Source organism: Microtus oregoni, unplaced genomic scaffold, assembly GCF_018167655.1.
Source record: "Microtus oregoni isolate MIOR12 unplaced genomic scaffold, Mior012 000045F_ref0000178, whole genome shotgun sequence".
NCBI classification, from domain to species: Eukaryota; Metazoa; Chordata; class Mammalia; order Rodentia; family Cricetidae; genus Microtus; species Microtus oregoni.
The window spans coordinates 15303312-15316543 of record NW_024543219.1 but is presented as its reverse complement, the minus strand read 5'-3'; positions in this window follow the sequence as shown (position 1 = coordinate 15316543).

Here is a 13232-nt window from a genome sequence, read left to right as displayed (position 1 = left end):
TTATCTGTGAGGACACAGCCCATGGTGACCTAATCATCTCTCCAAAACCTTATATTCAAATTCCATCCTAACCCTAGGATTCCACCATAAATTATGGAAAGATAGAAACATGCTAACCAGATGCCAGCGAAAGCCCACAGTTGCTCAAATAGTTATTGAAATGTACTTTATTCTATTAACTTCCATTTTCCTCTTTGTTTGGACATCTTGTTTATACTAGGTGGCTCTGCCTTCTGGCAAATTCTCCAGATCCTTGTGTCTGGCTTCATTCACTCTGTGATGTGCCTCCCTGCGAGACACAGACCCATGGACCACTGTAACTGCCACCACATTCTCCCGAGCGGCAGGATCCACTCACTTTAACTGAAGCCAAGAGTTTTCTACTGAACAACCACATGAACACCGATTGGTTGGTTGGCTGCTTGCTTGCTAGGGTTTGCTTGCTTGGCTACTCTGGAACTTGCTATGTAGACCCGATAGGTCTCGAACTCAGAGATCTGTCTGTCTCTGCCTCTAGAATACTGAGATCAAAGGTATATGCCACCCTGGCTGACTGAAAATACCTCTTAGAAACAAAGTTAAAAACAAAAACTTGTTTTCTCTTTCTCTGAATTAGTATCATATTCATAAAACAGGAACGTATTAACTTAAGGCTGCTGCCAATTCATTAAGATTCAGCAGGTGAAGTAAGGATGAAAAAGAAACCATACAAAGCAGAGTGTTGGTTAAAAAAAAAAAATCAGCTCATACCTACCATCCAAGCAGTTAAAGTAGAGACAGGAGGACTGGGAATACAAAGTCAGCCTCAACTACAGTGTGAGTTCACCGTCACCCTTGACTACCTGAGATTTTGTCTCTAAAAAGAAAATCATTACACCTGATGAACAAGAACCTGAGACTAGAAAGGTCCTGGTCTAGGGGAAAACCTAGCACATTATTTTGCTAAAGGAACACAGCAACAAAATGACTCGTAGTGACGCATGTACATAGATCAGTGCCTCACTCAGCCTTCATCAGAGAAGCTCCTTCTTGCATTGACACACAGACCCACAACTGGACAATGTGCAAAAAGGGAGAGACTTTTGAACCTTCTGTCCTAAAAGGGATGTTTTCATCAAATCCCTCACCTCAGAGTTCAAGGATCTATGCAGAACAGGAGGCCCAAAGATCGAAAGAGCCAGAGGTGATGGATGACGCCCAGGAGACAGTGTCTTCCAGACACCATGGGACTGATGCACATGGAGCTCCCAGGGACTGTGGTAGGGCACAGGATCCTCACAGGTTCAAGTCTGATAGCATCCCAAAGCTGAGAGGGAAAGGTGGAGTACGGTCCAGTCTCTAACCAAGATGCTGTTGGCAATAGATAGCAAGTCCACACCCAGGAATTGTTGGTTGCCAACACAAAAGGAGCACCATGTTTTTTTGTTTCTGTTTGTTTGTTCATTTATTTATTTATTTATTTTGGTTTGTTTGTTTATAGGTGAGAGAAAGACCATAAAGTTGGGTGGGTAAGGAGATGGGAAGGATCTGGGATGATCAAATATGATCAGAATTAACCGGGCGGTGGTGATGCACACTTTTGATCCCAGCACTAGGAAGACAGAGACAGGCCAATCTCTGTGAGTTCAAGGACAGTCTGTTCTACAAGAGCTAGTTCCACGATAAGCTCCAAAGCTACAGAGAAAGCCTGTATTGAAAAAGCATAAACAACAACAAAAAACATGATCAAAATACATCATATGAAAAATTAATAAAAAATAAAGAAATTCACAGCTGAGCATGATGGCACACACCTTTAATCCCAGCACTCAAGAGGCAGAGAAAGGCAGATCTCTGAGTTTGAGGCCAACCTGGTCTACAGAGTGAGTTCCAGGACAGCCAGGGCTACATAGAGAAACCCTGCCTCAAAATACGAAAAAAAAAAAAAAGGAAAAAACAAAATTTTAAAAGAAAACTATTACATAAAGTAACAATAATATTAATGTTTTATGCATTGGTTGTATGATCCCAAACATGAAGAAATTTTGAAAATAAATGAATGAGGGAGGTTTTTTATCTGAATTATTGACACTATTTGTTATTGGTTATCGTATCATTTTTCCAATATTATTAATATTTTATCTGTTATCTAGTTCCATCATCAGAGTGTCTTTGCCTTGACACTATTGTCAATTAGGCCAGCAATTCTCTGCTATGGAAAGCTTCTTCTCTGTATCACAGGCTGTGCAGCAGCCTCTCTGGTCCTTACCCAGTATATCATAGCTGTGGCAATCAAACATACCTCCAGGCCCCGCCAACTGTCCCCGGGGAGGAAACAAAGTCACCCTGGTGGAGAAACACCACTCGCTATGAAGTTACTGCTACCCAAATATTTTGATTCTGTTTGTAACTATTGCCGACTACTCTGACGGCATTAACCATGCCATGATTCACATGGATCACCATGATTAAAGAAATTACATATCCATTCTGGCTCTCAGGCACTTCCTGCCAGTCTACTAGGTAAAGACGGTGAATATTCAGGGGGAGAAATTCCTATAATTAGAAAAGAAAAGATTACATGAAGGATATCAATTTTAGTTGTGGATGGGGATCAAATTACACTCATTTGTTGAAGTGGACAGAAGGACTCAAAGACAGCGGTTATTGTTTTCCCGCCTGCCACACAGCAGACACTAGCGTGGGCTTGGAAGTGGAGATGTTCCCATTTACTTGTGCTGCGGGAGAAGAGATGCAGGGACTCGCCACACACTGATCAGCCATGATCGTTTCCCTTCCCTGTCAATAATAATTTTTTCTTACTGCCTCTAAAAAAAAATCTAAAACACACATTCAGTGACACCCACCACCAAAATGTCACCGTGAAACTAAACACACATTCAGTGACACCCACCACCAAAATGTCACCGTGAAACTAAACACACATTCAGTGACACCCACCACCAAAATGTCACCGTGAAACTAAACACACATTCAGTGACACCCACCACCAAAATGTCACCGTGAAACTACCATTAAACATCTCACTTCTATTTCATCTAAATAAACACTAACAGTGGTTATATTCAATATCATAAATCATAAAGAGTTCCTGTACCACTGCTCCTCTAGAATGTGGTGATTTTTACCTCATCACCATGGATGGTAGACGGTCTTTTGTCTCTTCTGAATGTCCCTGTCCCTGTGGGATAAGATAATTAAACACTACCCATAAGTAACATTAAGTTTTTAGAGGACTTACTTTTCTAAACACTCGATCTTGATTTGTAACTCTAGTCACCAATTTTTCTTTTTAAATTTTGGAAAACAAAATGTGACTTTTTAAACTTACTTCATTTGAAATGCCTCAAAAAAAGGAAAGCAAAGAAAAGACTATGGAGGGTTGCTGGGATTGCATTCATCCCAGCATGCCCCACCACTGTTCCTTGGATGGCAATCACAGGACCCAGACATCAAGCTGTGGAAGAGACTCTTCCAAGCTACAGCATCTGGCTCTTTGGCAGACTGAACAGGCAGTTGCCCTGGTGGCTTTGGAGTTGCCTCTGGGTCTGTCACAGAGTATGGCTGCTGATGGAGGATCTGGATTCTTGTCCCCGTTTTCATTTTGCCATCTTTCTTCTATACCTTTTGGGCATCAGAAGCTTCCCGCTTTTCCATAAGCAAATGCTGCCCTCAGAAGCCTGATGGCTCTTTCCACTGACCCAGTTGTACTTGGGGAAGTATTTCCTTTCCACTTCTTACATCCCTTTTAGAAGTAGAAAGATAGGCAAGCGTCCTGGCATCAGTAAACCAAGCTTTCTACTTCATACCCCACCTACAGAGAGAATCAGAAATTAATGTTCTGTTCTCAGTCCTGAAAGTCGTAAGCCTGTGTTTTCACCATCTTTACTCCCAGGAGAATGCCTTTGCCAGTTACATTTGATAAATTCATATTTTCATTAAGAATACCTAGCTAATCTCAAGGAAATTTTCCTTGTTCATTCTGATGATTGTACAGTCTAAGCTGGTAAGGGGTTGTAAGACCATGGGGGCCTGAAGGATCCATGAGCACCTATAAGCAAGGCTCTTGGGAAAAAGCAGGCACCTTCATCAGCTCTAGAACCAAGGAGCTCTTAAGTCTCTTGGATCTGAAGGAAACTTAAGGCCAAAACTGGAAAGTAAAGAATGAGGGTTTCTGTTTTTTTGTTTTGTTTTAGGGAAAAACAAACCAAACCCCCTCAGCCTTCTGATTAAATTTCATGAAGAACATTAATCAATTCCCCCCTCTGCCGCCCAAGACTATGCCTGGCTGCTGTGATCAAAAGACAGTACAGCTATGGGTAAGGACACAGCTCAAGGTTCTCCAAGATGCCCAGGGATATAGGCAAGCAAGTTTGCTCTAGAAGAGGCGGAAGGGGGGCATTATAACACTGGCCACCTCTAAAGAGACGCTGCTCAAATCTGTCGCTTGACCACCATAGCCAATATCTCCTCACCTAAGGAATGATAACCATCACCATATCTGTTCTATACACAGAAAACAAGTAAAACAGGAAGGGGAAAAATCTTGATAAGAAAAATTGTATCAAATGCAAGTTGTTACATGGGAAATCCTAAATTTAAAAGAAAACAAAACAAAACTCATGAGCTTCCAAAATTGCCAAGTAGTTGAAGGTAAATATTTAATAACCATTTCTAACTTTCTGAAATAGGGAATTTTAGAAATCACAGCTGTCATTATTTTGAACAATTTTTGTATTCTTTAAAAAAATAAGTCTATAATGGTGATAAGACATATATTGGACCCATAACCAACTGGTTTTAGTCCTAACTAAAAAATAAAAAAATAAAAAACTTTTGTTGAGGAGCACCCAGTCTCTCTGTACACATTCATACTCAGTTGCCCTACCTGAGGTTTTAAAAGACAACAAACTTGCAGAATAAGGGTCAGGCACTTTCCTGAACTGGGAACAACTCTACAGCTTCCCCTCACTGCAGTGAGAGAGCAGTGCTCGCCCTCCCAACCTCAAATGGGGGCAGTGATTTGTCTTGCAAGCACAAGGTCCTGGGTTCAGTTCCTGGCACTGGAATAAAAGAACAAACAATTCTTGACAGTTGCCTAATATATAGTAGGTTTCCAATTGTGCTTACTGAATAAATGGATAAGTGTGAATTCATGTTATAATCCACTTTTTAAAAAAAAATGTGTGCTCTGGAGACCTCTTGGATTGATAATCACCATATTTAGATAAATTGGAGATTTCAGGGGGAAATTATTGCATGCAAAAATAAATATATCCAATCTACCAAGTGAGAATAATTTTTTTATTGAGCCAAATACACAATCTCATTTAAAGACTTTATGGAGAGCTAGCAAGGAGGCTCAGAGGGTAAAGGTGACTGCTGCCAAGCCTGGCAACCTGAGTTTGATCCCCAGGACCCATATGATAGAAGGCGAGAACCAACTCCCACAAATTCGTCCTCTGACCTGCATGCATGGCACATACATGCCTAAGCACATGCCACACACACACAATTTTGTAAAAGTAATAATAATCATAGTGAAGATGTAAAGTTGTGCGTAGTGTTTGCTTGTGATCCTAGTACTAGGGAAACCAAGGAGAACTGCTGTGAATTCAAGGCCAACCTGGGATATATAGAAAGACCATCTCACAAAGCCAAGAAATAAGAAAGGAACACTGCATAGAAAATGCTGCATAGCCTAATGTTAAGCGTTTGGGTCGTCATTTGGAGTCTACAATTGACTAACATTACATCTACACAGTGCCAAGCACCAAAACATTTAAACATACTTCTGAAATCTTGAGCATAATGGGATTGCTTGATTTATAATAGGGGAAAGCAAGTAGTGTCCACAGATTCTCTCTTTGTTGGGGAAACTTACATCTAAGACTTTGATACTGCTGTTTAGTTGCTGAAACACTGGGAAAGGACCATGTCACATCTTCAGACCAGCCTCTTTCTTCTGTATTTCTCTGATGTGTCTTATGCATCAAGAGAGCAGAACCAAAAGGAAGCTGCTTTCCCAAGAACCATCCAAAATACAGCACCAACACTTTGTGTGACCTGTGTGTTCCTTCAGTGATGCTTCTAATGTTCAGGTGTGGGAGCTGAGACCTGAAAGCAATTTTATCTTTCACTGTTTTGTTTGTTCATTAGTTGAAGAAGCTGCCAGGAAACCGCCTTTTAGGCTACGAGTTACTGTCTGTTGCTGAACTAGCTTAAATGGTATTTCAGAAATTATTTAGGAATGTCATTATTGAGTAGCTCTCCAAAGTCAGACACATATAAAGATGCTTTCTAACATCCATGGGTTAAATGGCAAGAAACTGATCCAAAATACAAGTGAGGGTTCAAACTATTCCCTAAGAGAGAAGCATTACCCACTAGTCCAGGACGCTAGTTCCCTCTTACCCAATTGATTCTCATGGTCTCCTTAAAACCAGACACTAGGGCTTCGGTGGCAAGCAGCAAGGGTCAGAGGACTTTCACTTGAAGAGCATGAAAAATGAGTTTGAAAGGATGAGGGAAAGCTCTGGATACATTGTGTGTGCAGGGAGGAGAGGCTGTTCACAGACTGTTGTGGGGAAGGTGGAAAGAAGGTTCCTGTGTAGTTGAACAGGCTTTCACTCAAATCTGGTGACAATGCTGAATCCCACCTGCCTGGCCTAAGAGAGGGAGCAGGGTGGCTTGGGCGGGGGAAGCTGGGAGGGAAGCCAGGCCTGATTGTCTTCAAAAGCTCTGAGAGCCTGCCTAACCCACGGCCAAAGGAAAGTCTGCAGAAAAGTGCGTGGAGACAGAGCAGGACGTATTTAGAAGGAGCATTCGGGTGACGGTTCCCTTCAAGGGAAGGGAAGGGAATGTATCCTGTTGGGCCTTGGAGAATGGTCCCTGACTTCTCCAGGAGGCTGGGTGTGTACCAGTGCTTCAGAAGTCTGTCTGGTCCTTTTTTTTTTCTTGGACTCAAGCTCGAGGTCCCAGCTCTACACCTCTCCCCTATACTGCAAGTGACTGCTGGAAATCATAAGCCTAGGGACTGCCACCGAAGATTCAGGCTGTCCAGCAGACCCTTGATTAGGAAAATGATGGCCTGGCTGCTTCTATGGCCTGTAGCTGCTCCCTGGTCCCCATCAGGATAACAGTGGAATGGGGGGGAGGGGGGCTCCACTAATGGGCGCTCCCCCTCTCATCTGCCTAAGCCCTAAGCCCGGGCTAGGAGGCTGTGCTTGAAAAGGAACTTGGGGCTGGGCTGATTCCTGTGGCTGCAGGACGCCAAACAGGAAGGCTCTCCAGAGAACATACATTCAGAGTCTGCCCCTCTCCCGGTTTATCCTGTGCCCGGCCCAAGGGCCAGGGGACTGGGAATACAGCTTGAGTCCCCGATTAGGAACGCTGGTGGCGTCGGTCCCAGGACCCGGACTTAGCGTCGTGTTCATCCCACGCCAACACGCCAGTCAGGGTTCCCTTCCTGCCCTGGCTCCGGGAGACCCGCCACCCCAGCTCCGGGTGCAAATTCTCAGTAGGCCTGCCTCCCTTCGTCCTCGAAGGCAAAGCTCAGAGCGTGCCGCCGTGCCTTACTAGCCCCGAATCCGAACGTGCCAGGGTCTAGGACAGGTCGCGACAGCCCCCTCAAGAAACCCACGCGCGACCGCGAGCGCAGAAGCAGACACAGAACCAGGCGCGCGTACACGCACACATAACACGCTTGCTTTGCTTCCCCACGCCGGGGAGCAAAACTTGCAGCTTTGCCCGGGTGACCGTGTGCGCTCAGACCTTTCTAGCCCAACGCGACCTCGGGTGGACAAAATTTCCCCTGTAACTTCTCCACTCAGAAGGCAGCCCAGCCTACTTAGTTAAACTCCTCAAAGTGCACCAGGTGGCTTTCGGGCCCCCCCAGATCCAGCAGATCACCGGGCCAGCAGCCGCCCTCATCCAGCTCTGAGCGCGGGCGCGAGGTTTGCGCCACGTTCGGACACCAGAGTGTCTCTATCCCGGAGGCGCTAACCGGTACCCAGAGGCACCAGGACAAAGTCTCCCCGCCGCCGCGCCACACAAGCTGGGGGAAAAAAACCCGCCAGACCGAAGCTAAGCCTGGGCCGTGCATCTTAAGAAACCCCAAGTAAGGGATTGGTGAAGTGGGGAAGAAGGGAGTCTGGGGAGATTGCACCGAGTGCCTCAGGTAGGAGCCCTTCCTCCCGGACTCTGAAGCAACTGCATTAGAGTTAATGGCAGCCGCCTGCTTCTCATTATTAATTGTCTTTGTGTTTGGATAAAGTATGTAATCTTCTTCCCGACCACACCATTAAAATAGGTCGCCTTTTCAAATAAGGACTATTGTGAGGACAGCAGTCAGTTTTGCTAATGAAGACACATTATATTTTCCCTTAAAAAATTGAAAGGAAGAAAATCCCAGTTTTTCATTAGACGTGATTATGGATAAATACACGAAGGTTTCCCTAAAATTCGTGCAAACGTGTAGTACATTAAACGGCAGGCTTTTAAATAAATTGAAGTGTCTGCAGATAAGAGGAAAACGTGGCTAGGGAACAATTTCAAGTCCACTTCGTTCAGATTTGTAGAGGCAAATACTGTGAGTTCATTTTTTTTTTCAGGTGCACTTAAAACAGATAAAACAATTTGCTATCTGAAAATACGTCTGTGCACTTTGGGGCGGGGTGGGGGGTGCCCTCCTAGCTTACGGATGAGCTCTGAAACCTAAGCTGCGAATACTGAGGTCTGCAGCCTTTCCATGTATACCTCAGCTCCATCACTCAATAGCAAAGTGCGTTGACTATGCCTACAATTAGTTTTTGCTTCCTTCCTTCCTCGACCCCCCCCAAAGCAAATGGAAAACTAATAACTATGATGGAACTGCTTAAAATTCTATCCTTTTGCAACAAGCAAGTTCTCTGGTGTTGTAAAACATCAAAAGTGACAAAGTTCTAAGCTCAAAGTTTGAACATAAATTGGACATCCGCCTCCCCAGATGTGAGGGTAGAAAGTTTGGATCCTTGAAAAACTGAAATATGTGTGTCAGCCACTAGCTAGTCTGCAAACTGGGGACTGTACGATGGAAAGGACCTATCAAGAGTTATGTGTTCTTAGTTGGTTTTTAAAAATAGAGGTTTTTTTTTTTTTTGGTTTTTGGGTTTTGCTTGTGGAATACTGTTTCAAATAAATAAGTCTCTGCCTCATTCAATGTGAGAAGTCTGATAGGAGCCACATTGAGACTAGCATTTGAAGGAGAGAGAGAAAAAAAAAACACGCCAAATTCTTCTAAGCAGAAGAAAGAAGTCCCTACGAGCAGCCGGGCTTTCCTTTGTAAGGCGACATCAGTGGTTTCTTGCACACATGATTTTTTTTTCCAGGTTTGGGGTGTTATGTCTTTTAAATATTGAACTCTCTCTCCTTTTTTAATCAACTAGCTCCTTAAAATGATCTGCAAAGAGTGGGAAATTAGATTTTCGATTAAAACCTTATCCCATCTCGAAGGATTACTTTATATTGATTCTTAAATATGGCTACAATTGATGGGCTCTAATTAAAAATCCAAAGAAAAAGTCTGCCATGCCCATATAAAAGGAGCTTTTCATATAGGGAAATAAAGCTTGAAACAGGTTACAAATAAAAGATTAGAGTTTTATCCAAACTAGTTTAAAGCTTCACTGTGCTTTTCTTTTCTTCTTTTTCTCCTTTCTTACAAAACCAGTCCTGGGTCTTTTTTCGCCCAGTTTTAAATGAAGTTTGCAAACAGGCAATATATTGGCGTGTAATGGTTATTTTGCATCAGCTCTATAGCTCAAGGCTGCTGCCTGCATTAGAATTGATTTCAAGGAAACTTTAAGACTAGCAGATGAAAATTATGTAAACTGACTGCCACCATCCTTTATCAATCTATTCACACACACACACACACACACACACACACACAATCTCCCACACTCACACAAGCCTTTACTCTCCCTCACCCTAACCCTGCCCTGAACACTCCCTACCCTTGGTCCTCAAACTCCCTGGACAGGCTCATAGCTCCTAGCTCACACTCAGCTCATAAATGTCTCACAGCCCACACCTCCCGCTTGCCACACAATCTTAATCCGTTACATTCCGGAACAACATGGCACTCTTTCTTCCTTTTCCATTTTTTTTTTTTTTTGCATTTGGAGTTCGGCTTCTGCTCTTTTATCAACTGCACACACAATTCTATCTTTGAAGTCATTTCTTTTTCCTTTACCATCTTTTCTCAAGCAACCTAAGTACAGGGTCTGAATGACCCCACCCTGCCCACATTGCCAATCTTAAATCCTGTGTTTTTTCTTTAAAAAAATAATCAGAATTAAGTTTGGCAAGTTTTAAAATAAAGTCACATCTAAAAAGCTAGTGAAGAATTACTTCTTTTTCATGGTGATGTTTCTCGGGCAAAACACGGGGTGTGTGGCCCCCTTCCAACTGTCCACTGAATTGTTGAAAAGATTTGAAATTAATCTTTATATTTTGGAAGTTGGTGTTCAGGGAGTCTAGCTGCCCCCCTCCAACTGTGCTCTTGTGGGATGTGGGGTTTCTTTTTTAATTAGCAGGGAAGGCTCCAGAGATGGCTTCTCTCCCCTCCCCCACCCACTCCCATAGTTAATAAACTTGGGGGAAAGTTTGGAATATTTTAAACTAGTCTGGCATTTTTGAATGAAGAAAAATAAGCCCAGTTAGTGATATACCTAAATCCAGATTTCAAAACCTGAATATCAGCCGTAATCTGGTAAGTGCATACAAGCCTCGACAAATAATTTGATTCCCCGCGCATAGCTTCTTTCCATTTAGCTTCTGAACCCCTAGATCGCGTCTGTCTAGCAAGGTAATTGTACACATGGCAATTAAAACCCACCCACTTGTTAATGAGAATTACTGAAAATACAAAGCATGCCACCATTAAGTCAGATCCATAGACAAAGCTTTGGTTTTTTGCTTTTTTTAAATGTGAGAAAAGTTAGACTCTGGGTAAAGGAAATACAATGAATAGTAAGTATATTGGAGGCTCAAGAACTTACTGAACATCAAGAGACGTTTCCTTCCAAGGAGTCTTTTTCTCCCATCAAGCTTCTAAGGTTTTCTGTGAAACAGCCCAACCTTCCCCCCCCCCCCCCTTCCCCCAAAGCCAGTGGCTTTTGTCCTGACCTAGAATAGAGTTTGTGGCAACGGTACCTGAGCCGGGCTGTCTGCAGTTTCCAAACTGACAAGAAGAGACTGGAAGATAAAAGCGTGTTCTTACAGGTGAAGAGCAATTTCGCAACTTTTTCAGGCGACACAGGAGAAAGCTTGCCTGGTACCAACTGCTGGAGAGTCTGGGCAGAATTCCTCTAGAAAGAAAAAGAAAAGTCTTTTTCCCCTTCCCTCCCTTGTCTACATCTCTGTCTCTGTCTCTCCTCCTCTGTCTTTCTCTTCCAGATCCAGTCTTTTGAGAGCTGCTGCACATTGCTAGGCTAAAGGGAAATTCTCTTTGATAAAGCGGTGTTTCCAGCTTCGGGGTTTTAAAACCTAAATCTATATTCAAATCTGGCTGAAGGTGTGTTCTGGGATTTATGAAAGCCTCTTAAAGGGGTAAATTTACCAAACCGTGACAAAATCATCACAATCTTACTTTAGACATCTGAAGTGGATGAGAATTTTAAAGAGACCCTTGTTTATTTAACACTGTCCATTTCCAACTGGTGGTTTATTGGCCCTGTATTTCTGCAAAGTTATTAGACAGCGGGCAAGGGAAGAGCGGGGGCTGCGTGCTGCCAGTTGCTGAAGGGGAAAGCCCTCCCACGCGGCATCCAGCAGAATCCTCCGCTGGCGAGAGCACTCGGGAATTTTCAGGGAGGTTCGGCTGCTTTGGGTCGTCTCGGGCGACAGCCCAAACCTTTGTTTGGAACTTGAGGTGTTCTCAGTATCTGGACTTCTACTGCAGACGGATTCCTCTTCGATTTTTTTTTTTTTTTTTCACTTGGAGAGACTCACAAGTCTTCCCCCTATTTCTTTACCGTACGCCACCTCCACGGTCCCCGAGGCCTTGGTCCACCTCATTCACAAGATTCGTTTTTTTTTTTTTCGCCCTTTGATGCTTTCAACATCGTTTTGATCAAACTGGGAAGAACTCTTTTCTCGGGTGAGAAAGAAACTCTTCTCCAAGAGATGCTTGTGAACATGCCCTTCCGTCATCCAAAGCACTGTGGCTGGGACAGAGAGCTAGGACCTGCCTTCCCACAGCCCGCGCGCGCCACGCGGGACAACCGCCTGGGGCCCTTCGCCCCCCATGAAAGTCCTTAGGGACAGACGCCAGGTGTTTCAGCACAATGGGGGCGGGGTAACAGGGAAAGGTCCGTACTCACCCCCCACCCCCTACAGCCTAGTACTCACCCCCCACCCCCTACAGCCTAGGCCCCCACAAAGTCGTGGCTCCAGGCTACGCGACAACCAGGAGTTTTCTTCGGGATGGACCTGCTGCGAAGGAGCCAGGAGGAGCTGGACAGGCCCGGGGGCGCTCCGGGGTTCGTGGAGCCTCCGGGACCCAAAGCTCTTAAGACACACCTGCAAGTCTGCTGCGGCAGCCGAGTGACCAGCCCCAGGCCGAGCCGGAGTCGAGCCTAGCCGGGCTGCGAGAGCTTGCCGCCTCGTGCGCACTCCCGTAATTCGCTAATTGCTGTAAATCCCAAGGACGGCCACATTTGATTACACATACAGTATAAGAACCGACAACAAAGCGACGAATTAATTACCGACTTCATTAACATAGGTCCCCAAATTAAAGGCAACGAGCTGTTTCTTTGGGCCCACTAGCAGTGGTGTCGGTGGTGATTGAGGTAGTAAGGGGGTGGTGGGGTTTGGGTGGTTTTTTGTTTGTTTTTTGTTTTTTTTTCCTTCAGCGTTGGGAGTTGTGAGGGAAACCTGCTCTCTCCGCATCACTCCCCCGCCTACCCTCCACTCACACACTCTCGGCAGTGGCATTTGCCCCCATCCCCTAATACTCTGTCCAATCTCCTGCACTTCTACAAAACCCAAGCGCTAGTGAAAGCTGCCGGGTTCTGGATGCGGACCTGACAAGCTGAGCTGGTTTCCTGGTCCTGACGAATCCGAGTTCCGGGGTTTGAGCCTCAGGCTCGGGCGTCTCCATCCTTGCTAGCTCCAGGCCCAGCAAGAGCAGGAATTTGTTCTTATGCAGAAACTGTTTCCAGTGGGAGCTTTTGCCACCCAACATT